The 12,434-nt window shown below is 38.0% G+C and overlaps 1 protein-coding gene across 9 annotated transcripts in view; it reads right to left on the bottom strand.

The window, feature by feature from the left end:
• Window positions 1-12,434, bottom strand: part of LOC104150980 (MCC regulator of WNT signaling pathway) — a 223,396-nt gene that overhangs the window by 160,001 nt on the left and 50,961 nt on the right. The gene's annotated exons all lie outside the window — the stretch shown is intronic.

Below are 12,434 nucleotides of genomic sequence, written 5' to 3'. Positions count from 1 at the left end.
GTACTAGCACTCAGAAGGTTAACATGAAGGCTAAATTTGGAAGTGGAAATTCAATACAATACTTGGATAATGTTTCCAGGCAGTTCTTTATTCAATAGCACTAATGCACTATGATTTAAAAGGGAGAGGTTGACAAGGATAGTTGCTTCTTCTTGAAGCAAACTGTTCTCATTAATGCTACTAAAGGTTATGGCACCTAGGCTGAGAGAAAAGAGTCTGGCTCATTTGAAACAATTGCAAGTAACCTTATACTAAAGAATGAAGCACTCACTCTGAAAAACACAAGTAAACTTCTCTTCTTTCCTTCAGTCATACCGTCTTGATTAGTCTAAAACAGATAACATGTCTAGAATAATGGAATTTCCAAACAGCACTTCAATCAGCTACTCTCACCCCTTCACCTCTCTCCAAATACTTAATCCACTTAAAATGTCACGTCCTTGACCTGACCAGTCTCCTTGGGAGTTTACATATGATCCCTCTTTCCATCCTCCAGTATTTTATGCCACCAAGCCACTCACCAAGCTGTCAACCAATCACTCTCATTTTCTGTCATTTCATCCACAGCCATCACATTCATTGCGATTCCATCTGACCCCACTGAGCCTTAAACATAGGGTCAGAACGGGAAAAGGATCAAGGAGCCTATGTGAGCCTGTTATTCATGAGACTTGTCTGAGAGGACAACAGGGGGAAACGGTAGCAATTTTTAAGTTCCTTCTGTCTTACTGCCACCTAATTATTATCACTGCTCATTTGCTCCTTGCTTACAAACACAAAAGAGGCCATTCTGTAAACTACAGTTCAGGTCAGCATATTTCTGCTAAGCTTCCCTTCAACATCCAGTGTCCCTCCGTTCAGTCATGCCTTCCTCCACTTACTCACCACAAGATAAATTCACTCACTTCATTCCCGATCTCCAGAACCTTGGTACCCATATTCCCATTTAACTCCCGTAGAAACAGCCCTGTGGTTTTGCACGCTTATTGCACTAAAAATAAGATCATTCCTAACGGCATGCCCTTAGATTAGTCCTAGCTTCAAGATATCTACTTCCCCACTTCATCAGAAATTGTATCCCTTCATCAGCTGCAAATTGCATTTCTTTCAAAACTTCTCACTTGCTTAAATAAGATTTGCCAGGACTCCTCCTCTAAGTCTCTCCTGTTTTTCCCAGTCCCTGAGAGTGAGATTTTCTCATTTGCATCCTCTCCTCATTCCTAAACTCTTAGTTTTGTATTTCTCCTTCAAAGCTTTTCTATCTTCTTCCTGATTTCGAGTTCCAATCCCCACTCCACAGTCACGCTCTGGTCTCTGCAAAAATTCAGCAATCCAACTCCTCTTCTGCCCATTTCTCTTTTACCCTAAGACTCTTCGAGCCGTCTACATGCAGTCAATCTAACTCTTTTCTCTAATCAAAACAACGTTTCTCTCCATTCTGACTTCCATTACCACGAGTATATCAGCCCAACACTTCCCTGAGCTGGACCCAGTGACCACATAAGTGCCATGGTGACACAAAGAAGGGGAAAGAGATCCTGGCCCCCTGGTTTACATCAGAGCTATAGCTGGACTCTTCCCCCCTCCATCTATCCAAACATCACATTTCAGCATCTCTACTCAGTATCTCTTCAGAACATTTAAAAGATGAATTGAGGGATACTTTCTGACTACATATATATATATATATGTATGCATATATAGTGGGTGTATAAAAAACAAAAATATAAAAAATAAAAATATATGTATATATTACAAAATACAGATTCACTTAGACTGAAATGTTTCATATTAGATGAATTTTGGTGAATCCAAGGCAAGTGTCTGACAGCACCCTACTTGAAACTTTAGCAAGTTGCTGACAAACACGACCTAAAAATCAGTATACTGTAAGATTTTTTTGCTGGCATGAGCATTTAAACAAAAAGAATATCAACTTCTTTGAGCACTTATGGGGTCTGGGGAGCTTTCAGTTTGGCAGATATGCAAAGAAAATTTACTTCAACCATGATATGAGTTAAAAATGATATATAATAAAACCTCTGGTGAATTGAAAAATTTCAACCAGATCTATTTTACTATCAACAACTTCAAAAATATTACAACTGAACTCCTACTGCTCTCATTTGAATTTTTTTTTACTTGCTGTCTTCTTTGGATACATAGTTTAGTGGCTGCTTAGGAAGATCTGCAAACTGGCCTTTGGATCACTTCTCAGCTCCCTATATATTCAGCATCTAGTAAATATTCATGTTTCTGTGTTTTTCTAAGGTCTCTCCTTTTTCTCTCCCCAAATGGCTAAACTTAAAATCCAAGCCCTCTATTCTAATCTCCATCTGATCTATGAAATGCAGTTTCCTGCCCATTGAACTGTACGCTTTTACCTTTTGAATTTTTCCAGTGACTCTTTCCCTATGTATTTTCCTACATTTAAAGCTTCTCACCACAGTCTTCAAGACTATGCTACTTCTGCCTTATTTCTACTTCGCCCGTCATATCTGACGGTTTCATTTTACTTTGGGAGGGACAGGGAGTAGTCCTGCTTCATCATTTACAAAATCTCTGATTTTCTAGTATGGTCTGTTTGTTCTCCAGCCTGAGATCTGTTTCCAGTTTTCTCATGCCACTCACGGTCACGAAAAAACCACTTTCGAGCAGGATTACAAAGCTAAAAATCTTCTTTACTTTCAGGTCTCATCTTAACAGCCACCTACTTCACTCAGTTTAAAAATGACTTGCTGAATATTACCAGTGCTTATTCATTCAAATAAGGTCTATCAATTAACTAAAATAAAGAAAATAATCCCATCCAACAGCCTCCTTTTTTTAAAAAAATGTGTTTGTTCTACTCTTACAGCACAAGACCTTTCATCAATATAAAGAAATGCCTGACATCCTTGTAGGTCCTACAGAAACAAAGACTTTTTCTCTTTTTCTGCAGTGCATACCAGACAATCAATATTCACGTAAAAATTAGATTCAACCAATAATAGGCACTTACTATCTCTTTAAAAATGCATAGGCTAGAGAAATTCAATGTCTTTTGCTCCAGTCACTTCCCTAAAATTATGGCTTCAAGTAGGTAATGTAATACGAAATTCAGTGTAGGAAATTAGAGCTGGTTATTCAGCTTAAGGGCACAGACCTTACTCAGGTGTATATATAGCAGTGGGGTTTTTATTTCATTACAAACTCTTCATAGAACAGAAATTGCCCTTCCTGAAATTCAAATAGTTTATTTTGATTGCTTCTTACCATGATGAAAAACAGTTTACCAATATACTGCAACATAGCTATTATCATAACCTGTTTCCCGGCTGAGAAGTAACAATATGCTTTTGTAGTCCGAAATGAAGCAACCCTGCTGAAACATTTCTTCACAAAACGTAGAAAAAGAGAGCTAGAGAGCACATGTGCAGAACCGCTCACCTCCCATTCTCTCTGCACTGGCACCAAAATAGTTCCCCAAAACAGCTGTGCTGCCAACCATACACTCATTAAAAAATACCAAACATGAAGAGGAGCTGACAGTTTGGATGGTGGCAGCATCCTGTACTGCCTCAAGTCAACGTCCCAGACCCGAGAGTGCCAGAGATGATTCCGCAGAGCAGGAGCCTCTTGACTAATTCAATCATGGCACTGATAGGCTTTTATGGAAACCTGCCTCGTCTCACTTGGTTGGCAGGATAATGGTTGCATACTCCATTATAGCACTGACCAGGAAAACATCCAGAGTCCATTTTGTACTGTGCACCGTGGAAAGATTTTCACTTTATTTTCACAGTTCTAATGTATCATGTAAACAAAACATGAGGGTTTAGTATGTATGCAGAAGTATTTTTATCTTTTTAATAGATGACAATTCACTGAAGCTCAGCATCGACAACTGCAGCTATGCCAGGTGAAGAGAGAAATTCTCATGACTGAAGTTACACGGTAATCTCTTCGGCACGTGGGAATCCAGGAGGTTAATACTACAGACTGACCCTGGGCCTCAGATTCAGCCTGTCATTGCCAAGCAAGGCACAATATTAACACTACATTCTACACAGCTGTGTGCAGTAGCGCTGGCACAACATACCAGGTGAACTGCTCTTCATTTCAGACAACTGGAAAAAAAAAGTTTGGAAAAATAAAAAGATCTGAACATCTACATCACAGTCGGAGCTCTCCTCTTAACTAGAGCAGACAAAATGAGATGCATAAGGCCGGTTTCTAAGTAGTGGACAAAGTTGGGGCGGAGAACAAAGTCCTTGCAATTAAGTTAAATTAGAAGTTAGGAAATTTGCTGCGTCGACCGTGAGCATGTCTGCTTACACACTGCTTCACAGCCCCTTTCCTATAGCACCTAACTGCGCCATGCCAGTTCTCAATACCCAATTACAACTGCAGCAATGGGTCAAAACCCATTATTCTGTGTACTGCACCGTTATGTGCTTGTAGGGGATGCTACTTGGCAGTCACCTGAAAGATCCAATTAAAAGCCTCAGTCAAGAGCACCTATTAAAAGGCTATCTGAGCAAATGTGCCCTGTGTTGACACTCGTCACTTGGTGCTCTGATCATCTGCAGATGGATAGTAACAGGACTCTCAAATAAACTCACAAAAAACAGCATAGAGTTCTTAGAGAGGGGATACAGTGCAATAATTTACAACAGATAAAGAAACAGTGTCAATATGCTGCTGAAGGGAGTTTTTATGAAAGTTTATTATTTTCTTCCTGCTCATCTGCATTTCTGTTATGATGCAGTAAGTTCCAAGAACAGAAAAACTAAACTTCACATAACGTTGATGAGTCCTGGCAGATCTAATCTATAATTTCCACTTTTAATTTATATGAGAGAAATGAATAAACTGAGTACTATTAGAGGGATATTAAAGCCAGGATCACATAAACATAATGCATAATCCTATTATACCTGATGCCTGCTTCACACAAATAAATTCCATTACAGTGCTGGCTGGAAATCAAAGACTGAAACAGTTTCCCAGATCCCCAAACATACAAATTTCTGTCAGAGAAAACCACCTTTATGCCTGCTTTCTGACAAGCCAAGCCTGCTGAATCTATATTCTTATAATCAATTTTCACTTTAATGGAATCCTCGCATTCTATTTTAAGACTGGCAGAATGGAAACAATGCCTTGCTTGGCAGCAAAGGCACAAAAGATAAGTTATCTTGGGCACAAATATTTTATAAAGAGTGGGCTCCATCGTCCAGACTACTAGAATCATATTCAACTTCAGGCCTTCCCCCCTAGTAGGGTTCCAGTTCAAAGAGTCATTAGGTTACATTTTCATACAAGTAATAGCTCATATTGACATGAAATAGAAATTGTAATAACAGTTGCACATAGCGCACAGAAAACAAATGAGTGTAGGGGGAAGAGAGCAGGCTCCCATAGTTCACCATACAGAGTGCACTGGATCCTTAACGTGAACAGGACACAGGATTCGTCAAGAAGATAAATTGGGAAAAATCAGTCTGCGCACAAGTAACTAAATTCTGTCTTATGCTACAGATTAGAGATAGAGACAGAGATAGAGAGAAGGACCACAGGGGCAGACCTTGCCAGAAAGGAACATACAAACGTTACTGAGTTATAAAATCATAAAAACCTCAGAAATGAAATGAGACATTAACAGTATGCTCTCATTAGCAAAGACACCAAACAAAAGTAACCTGCAAACTAACCAGGTAATTACCTGTCACAGTACACTTCTGTCTTCAGACTTTCTTAACGCTTTTTCGTAAAAGATACTTTCCCCAAAAGAAATCTGTGCGTGTTTTCAATAAAACTCACATTTACTTTGCAAATGATGGCTATAAATTAAACAATGGAGAGTTCAAGTGTAAGAGTACACCCTGAATGAACCAAAAAGGACAGCCTTCATGCAGTCACAAAACTCTATGAAACCTCCCCCCCACCCTCCATCTCACAAAAGCATTTCTGATATGTTTGGCAGCCAGTCAGCGCTTCCTGTATTTAAGGCATCAGTTTTAATACCTACTCTCACAAGCCTAGTTAAAGTTAAGCCACTAATGTGGCTTAAAAAAATTACAGTACACATATAAGGTTTAAAGCTTTGCGGGGAGGTAAGTGCTATGGGGCTTTTGTTTTCAGTAGTATCATTTGCCCACCTTAAATGCTCTAACAGTACAGTGACAGGTACCAAATAAAAACTTATAAATGAGATGGGCAAGCAACTCCTGTTGTCAGCCGATAATCCAATTACACCAGTGACTGAATTAAGCGCTCTTTCAAGAATGCCATTAACTAGGCACTTCTTCTCTAGACTGAGAAGTCTTTCTAAGGAAAGATTGTAAGTTACATAGGCATATCCCCTGCTAGTCACAAAGTAAAGGACACCTGGTTGTCTTACAGCCAAAGAAGGAGGCAAGATATAAAGTATCAAAATAACTGATGTAATGTCATATGGTTTGAAGTGCCAGAGAAGGGGCTCCAAGAAGAAAGAGATTAAATTCAGCGTTTTAAATAGCAAAACAGAATGTCATGTGACTGAACTCCAAGCAGTAAGCATCTCTACAATATTCTCCTTCTAAAGCACTAAGCACATTTTAACATGTTAAGGCATTGCAAGAAATCATTACGTCTTACATCCAAGTCATATGACAGCAGTGCTAAAGTTATATGCACCTCTGAGCACACAAATGGTTACTCATGACTCAGCATAAAACAGGCCAGTAATGCTGTTTCAGGCAGTTATCCAAAATCACCCGCACTACAGCCTGAAATAAACATAATACTTACTGATAATCTGAAGTGTGCTATTTTATAACCAAAAGTTATTTATATAAATAGACCACTGCAATTTAGGCTTGGCTGATTATGGGGCATATCATCTACGCAGGAAAGAAAAAGCCATCTGTCCCTGAAAAATGTAATAGTGGCATCTGGAGTATTATCACTCAATATAATCTATGTCAACTAAAAATAATAGCTCAAAATAACGGTTCTGTCTGTTATAACTTGTAGATCAATGGTCTTAAAGAAGAAAAATTAACAATGCGCTGAGTCTGCCCAAAGTGTATCACAGGAAGAATAACTGTTTTCAGAAAACATGATACTTCCTAAGACAGAGACTCAAAGTTCTCATCTGTCAGTGATGATGCTGAGAAGCTAATACCAAAGTATCTATATATTGCTTTGCTATGAAATCGCTACTTCCCATTTGCTTTTGTTTTTTATAAACTTTTGAGTTGTGTATCCAACTGAGATGATATCTCTATTTTGCAGAGAATCTTCAGTCAGAAGTAAATTTGCTTTAGTCACTTCAATTCCACTGCACAAAAACCAAACCTTGTTGCACATAGACTCAGGATAAAAATAGTTGATTCCCAAGCTCGCTAGAAGTCTTTAATACTTCCAAATGAGGTACACATACATGCAAATCAGAGAGCAATAGCTAAGGAAGACTGTTTTCCAGAATAGTTAAAAGAAGATGCATTAAGAATCTTGTTGCATTAGCTTTCTGTTCTTCTTTCTCTATGAAGACAGCCCAATATCTTCTTCTCTTAAGATGAGAAGCAAGTGCAGATTTGGCAGCTGGAGCAACCTGGGCCAGCGTCATCCACCTAGACACACCCATCTTGCACTGAGAGCCCTGCACAAGGTAAGCAGGATTATGCCTCCTTATTAATTGGCCAGGACAATACGATGGTGCAGGAAGCAACGCTGGAAACTCTGTAAATATGCCCTTCTCTCTGAGTTAGTAACAACAGGCAAACCTGTGGCACTCGCGCTACAGCTCTGAAGACAAAACAGCGACATAGCCTACTAAAAGCAAGTGGTTATGAAGAAATCCTACCCCACACTCTTGTCAAAAATACAGCTGTACTCCTCCCCTTCCCAAGTCAATAATATCCCCATCAAACCTATTCCTAAATGTTTTCAATCAAAAAGAGTCGTAGAAAGCGGCTAAGGAAACTAGTCCAACAGTTTCCAATATAGCTAGAGTGTCTTTGGAAGGAAATATCAGAGATTAAAGGATCCTGCACCAAATCAGTTCAGAGATGAGACAGTAAAAAAACAAATACACACATGTAGAGATACTCGGGGCCACATTTCCAAAATGTAAGACCGGTGTGCCGAGACTTTCGTCCAAACAAAACAGTTATTTATGGCTGACAGAAGAGAGGCATAAAATCATGTTATCATGTCAAATCAAACCACGTGAAATGGATTTACATGTTGTCAGAAGTAGCCACATTTACACAAGTATAAATCTATCGTCTTACCAATGCTGAGTGACAACAGAAACTAATAGTAAGAACACAGACGCGTATGAACACTTACATAAAAACAAACCAAAAGTGCACACATTATACTCAAAAAATAAAAAAGTAAAAAAAGAACACAATTAATCAGTCTATTTTAACCATGTGCAGGGAGAACGGGAAAGAGAATTAAGCACATCCAAATCTTGTTGTTTCAGGTTATTAAACTTCACCGGAATTCTAATGTGCAAGATGCATATGATATCCACCTGCTGCCATGAGCAACGTTTTCAGAGAACAGCAATACTTTATCTCCTAGAAACAAGTGCTATCCCTTCTGATAGCACTACAGGGGGAGAAAAAAAAAAAAAAAATCAAGATTGCATGGCCTCCTGGGAAGTAAACAGATGTGGCAACACAAATCAGTTATTTCAATGCATTTACATGGCCATCCATATTAGTGATTCGCATCCAACTTTGAAGCTTCAAGTACAAACAAAAAAATCCCAAACATGCAAATTCCTGAAAGAATTCCTTTGAGATACTGAAATTCTTTCTTATCCATGAAAAATAGTTAGATTATTTATAGCCATATATAATAAAAACCAAGCGGATAAATGATTACGTTTGGAGCACATACAAAGGTTCCTATCAGAGACATTTACAATAGTATTCAACCTAATGACATTAACAGGTACATCATCAGTAAGAAGTGATATGTCAAGTTAAAGGTTAATATGTTAGTCATAAATACTGGTATCCAAGTGAAAAGCTATAAAGAGAAATGTGTTCTTACTATTCAAACTTAACAACAGTTAATCTGAAAAATGTTAGAAGAGTTACAAACCCTGTAAAAACTACTGAATAATTTATTCAGCTAAAACAAAAGCTGAATCTGAACACATGTAAATTAACCAAAACATAGCTAAATGAAATTAATGGATAAAAACATAAGCAATGATGAATATAAATCATTACATTTCAATTTCATTTTTGTATCATTCCCTCCAGGCAACCAGAATAATCTTCCCCAAAGTAAAAAAATATATATATATATCTTTTTCACTTCACATGAAACCAAATTCCAAGCAAGAAAAATAAGAATAATTATGTGATCCTTTGACTATTCAGCACTCCATACCTCCAAAAATAGGTTGAAGTTTCTTGTTGAGATATTTGCACACATTAGGATAAATCAACACTGGACCAGGGACGAAAGTAACTGAAGGAACAGATATCGTATTTTTATAAAGCTCTGCTCAGCTGTATGTTCACAGGATTTCAAAAATGCCATTTTTTTTCCCTTTATAGAAACTGAGCCAAGTAGTGGTCGATTGATGTTCCTTTACCTTTTGCACATGGAAAACTTACCTCAACGTTGAGAGGGGCATGGAGACACTCTGCATTGACTCATGAGTGTGATCTGTGCTGTACAAGTATATTAGCAGTCACCACAGGGATGTCTTTAGCCTGACTGCATAGTTTTAAATCAAAAGTAGGCTGTCAGAAAAACGAAGCAGAAAATTAAATAACCAGAAATGACACTCTGCTAGGGAAAAACACCTCAAGGTGCCCAGAAGGGGTGGGGGTGGGGGGACGGAATCACATGGCTGCTAACCAGAAAGCACCCAGGTGATTTACGTTCAGCAAAACAATAATGGCTATGTTAAAACTGTGAGTCTAAAGTCTAAAAGTCTATAAGGAAATGTAAAAATCATTGCTCTCAAGAGTGTGTCCATATGGCCTGCATAGATGTAACCGGGAGATGATGTTCAGCTGTCAAGAACTGTTTCATAAGAGCAAGATGACACAGAGAGGCTCTGCTCTGCTTTTTTGTAAGCACTCTGAAGAAGAAAAACTTCTCTGGTTAACTTTAGGAGCATTTAAAGTTCTAGAAAGAAACGTCTGCACAGTCTATTTTAAAATCTTTGTCCTTCTATTACGCAGTTTTCCAAAAGAAATACACTCAACTGCCAAAGGGAAGGAATGCAGGTATTCAATCTCCACAAGTTTTTTTGAAGTAACCCTGGTTACAGTACGAAGGGGTCCGCCCAGCTCCTCATCTACAAATAGGAAAGTCTGCTGGATTCAACCCACAAAAATGCGAAAGCTGAGATCTGTTATTTCTAAAGATGAATGCAGGGGAGCAGTTAGGCTTGTCATTGTGGCAAACGTAATTAGGTAAAACAATTTGAGATAGAGAAGGAACCACGCATAATAAATTGCAGCCCTAAGAAAGCTGCAGCTATCTCTTCAAAGGAGTCTAAATTTAGTCTTCAGTAAGCATGTCCCCCAGTATTAAGAACAGTGTAAATGAAATAAATTGAAATACACTGAAAAACAAAATAAACTATAATTCTCTTTCTCTATTTTAATAAAGCCAAAGCAAAAATTTACATATGACTCATGATACCATGCTTAGCAGGAGTCAAATGGAGACATTTTTGTATTCATCTACATATAAATGAGAGACTACTTATTGTACTATGGTTTGAAAGACCATAGGAAGAATATTTAAAAGCAGAAGCATGACATACGCTCGTTAAAACAAAGATCATACGTCTTTGACAGCAGTAAATACAGAAGGAATTTAGAGATGGAAATAAAGAGAAAGCCATAATATCTGGGAGTCTTTATTTCTTATGATCCTTCAGCATTTTTAAGATTTCCACTTTCAGAGCAACACAGTAGCATTCACACTTTGCATTCTAGAATAACACTGCACACCTGGGCCTTTGTATCTGCAAATATACGACAGGTTACCAAAGTCGACTGCTTCTGAATCATCCGTCAGGAGGAACACGGAAAGACGAAACGTCAGTACATACCCACCTAAACGAACTACCAGATCCAATAGGGACATAGCAACTCATAGTTTATAAACCAGACACAAAAGTGTGCAAGTGACTTTTTTTCCCCTTAGCTATGCTGGTCTTAAGCAGCTCCATTTAAGCTTCTGTAAAAGCGAACTCTGCATCCTTTAAAATAATACATTGGGAAATAGCTCATGTTTTTCCAAAAATTGTAATTTTTAAGGGAAATCAAAGCTATGGAATGTGTAAAACTGAACAGGAAATTATATATTGCTTCACTACCTTCCCTAGATTTGCACCTTTTAAAGGAATGACCACAACAGCAGCTTTCAGTGTGGGGAAGTTTTAAGTACTGATTTTACCAGCACAGTTTGATTTGTGTTTGGCAGTGTCTTCATAGAAATCAGAGAACAAAGCGCTCGAAATGACATTCAAAAACCTGTGCCCCACAATTCTCAAACCAGGTACATATTCATCTATTAGCAGCTTCATTTAGACCATGTTTCTCTAGCTTGATTATGACAATGTTATTCAAGGCAGGGTCAAACGTGTTGCCAGAGATGCATGACATCTACTCTTCCTCCTCTATCTCCAAAGTTTATTATTCTGTTAAAGCACATATGAGACTGGCCAGACGTGATTTGTTCTTTTATAGAGCTAGATGTTCATTCTTACTTAAAAATTGTCCACAGTTCCAGAAAAGTACTGGAACCAATAAATGAAGCTAACTAACCTTCTTTATAACACATCTATATACTGTGTCTACTCATTTTCCATTCTGTCTAGTTTTAATATGTTACTGTCTAACTTTGAAGATCAAAGAGCTTAGGATTCACCTCAGTTGATCTCTTACTATTCTTCCTAGGTAAAAAGAGAATGCAATTCCTTTAAGGAATCATCGACTTTCTTGAACTCCTTTTTTCTTTAGATATGTATTAATACCTACATATTTTTACTCTGCACGAGGAAACTTTCAGTTCTAGGTCTGACCATGTCCATGAATATAAACCTTAAAAGGCTTTTAAAAACACTTTTTAAAAACAAGATCTGTTGTTGTTATTGTTGGTATTTAAATAATGCAGCTTAGTGAAGTTAATTGCTCTCTGTGGCCAGCTATCACTTCCGTTAGACACTAACTCTTGAACAGGACGTTGGACTAGACGACCTCTTGAGGTTCCCTTCAAACTGGAATTATCCTATGACCTCAGAGCTGATATACACCTACCAACTGCCGAAATCATAACGGCATTTTGGTAAACAAAAGAAAAAGCAGCCTGATACTGTTTCCAAAAAGGCTCAAAGGTTGAACTAATAAGGCTGATCTGGAGAAAAACAAGAAAAAAAAATTTATAAAGAACTTAAAAGCAGAGGCAAAAGGCAC

Source organism: Struthio camelus, chromosome Z (genome assembly GCF_040807025.1).
Source record: "Struthio camelus isolate bStrCam1 chromosome Z, bStrCam1.hap1, whole genome shotgun sequence".
NCBI classification, from domain to species: domain Eukaryota; kingdom Metazoa; phylum Chordata; class Aves; order Struthioniformes; family Struthionidae; genus Struthio; species Struthio camelus.
The sequence above is the reverse complement of the archived record's forward strand: the minus strand, read 5'-3'. Positions and strand labels throughout refer to the sequence as shown.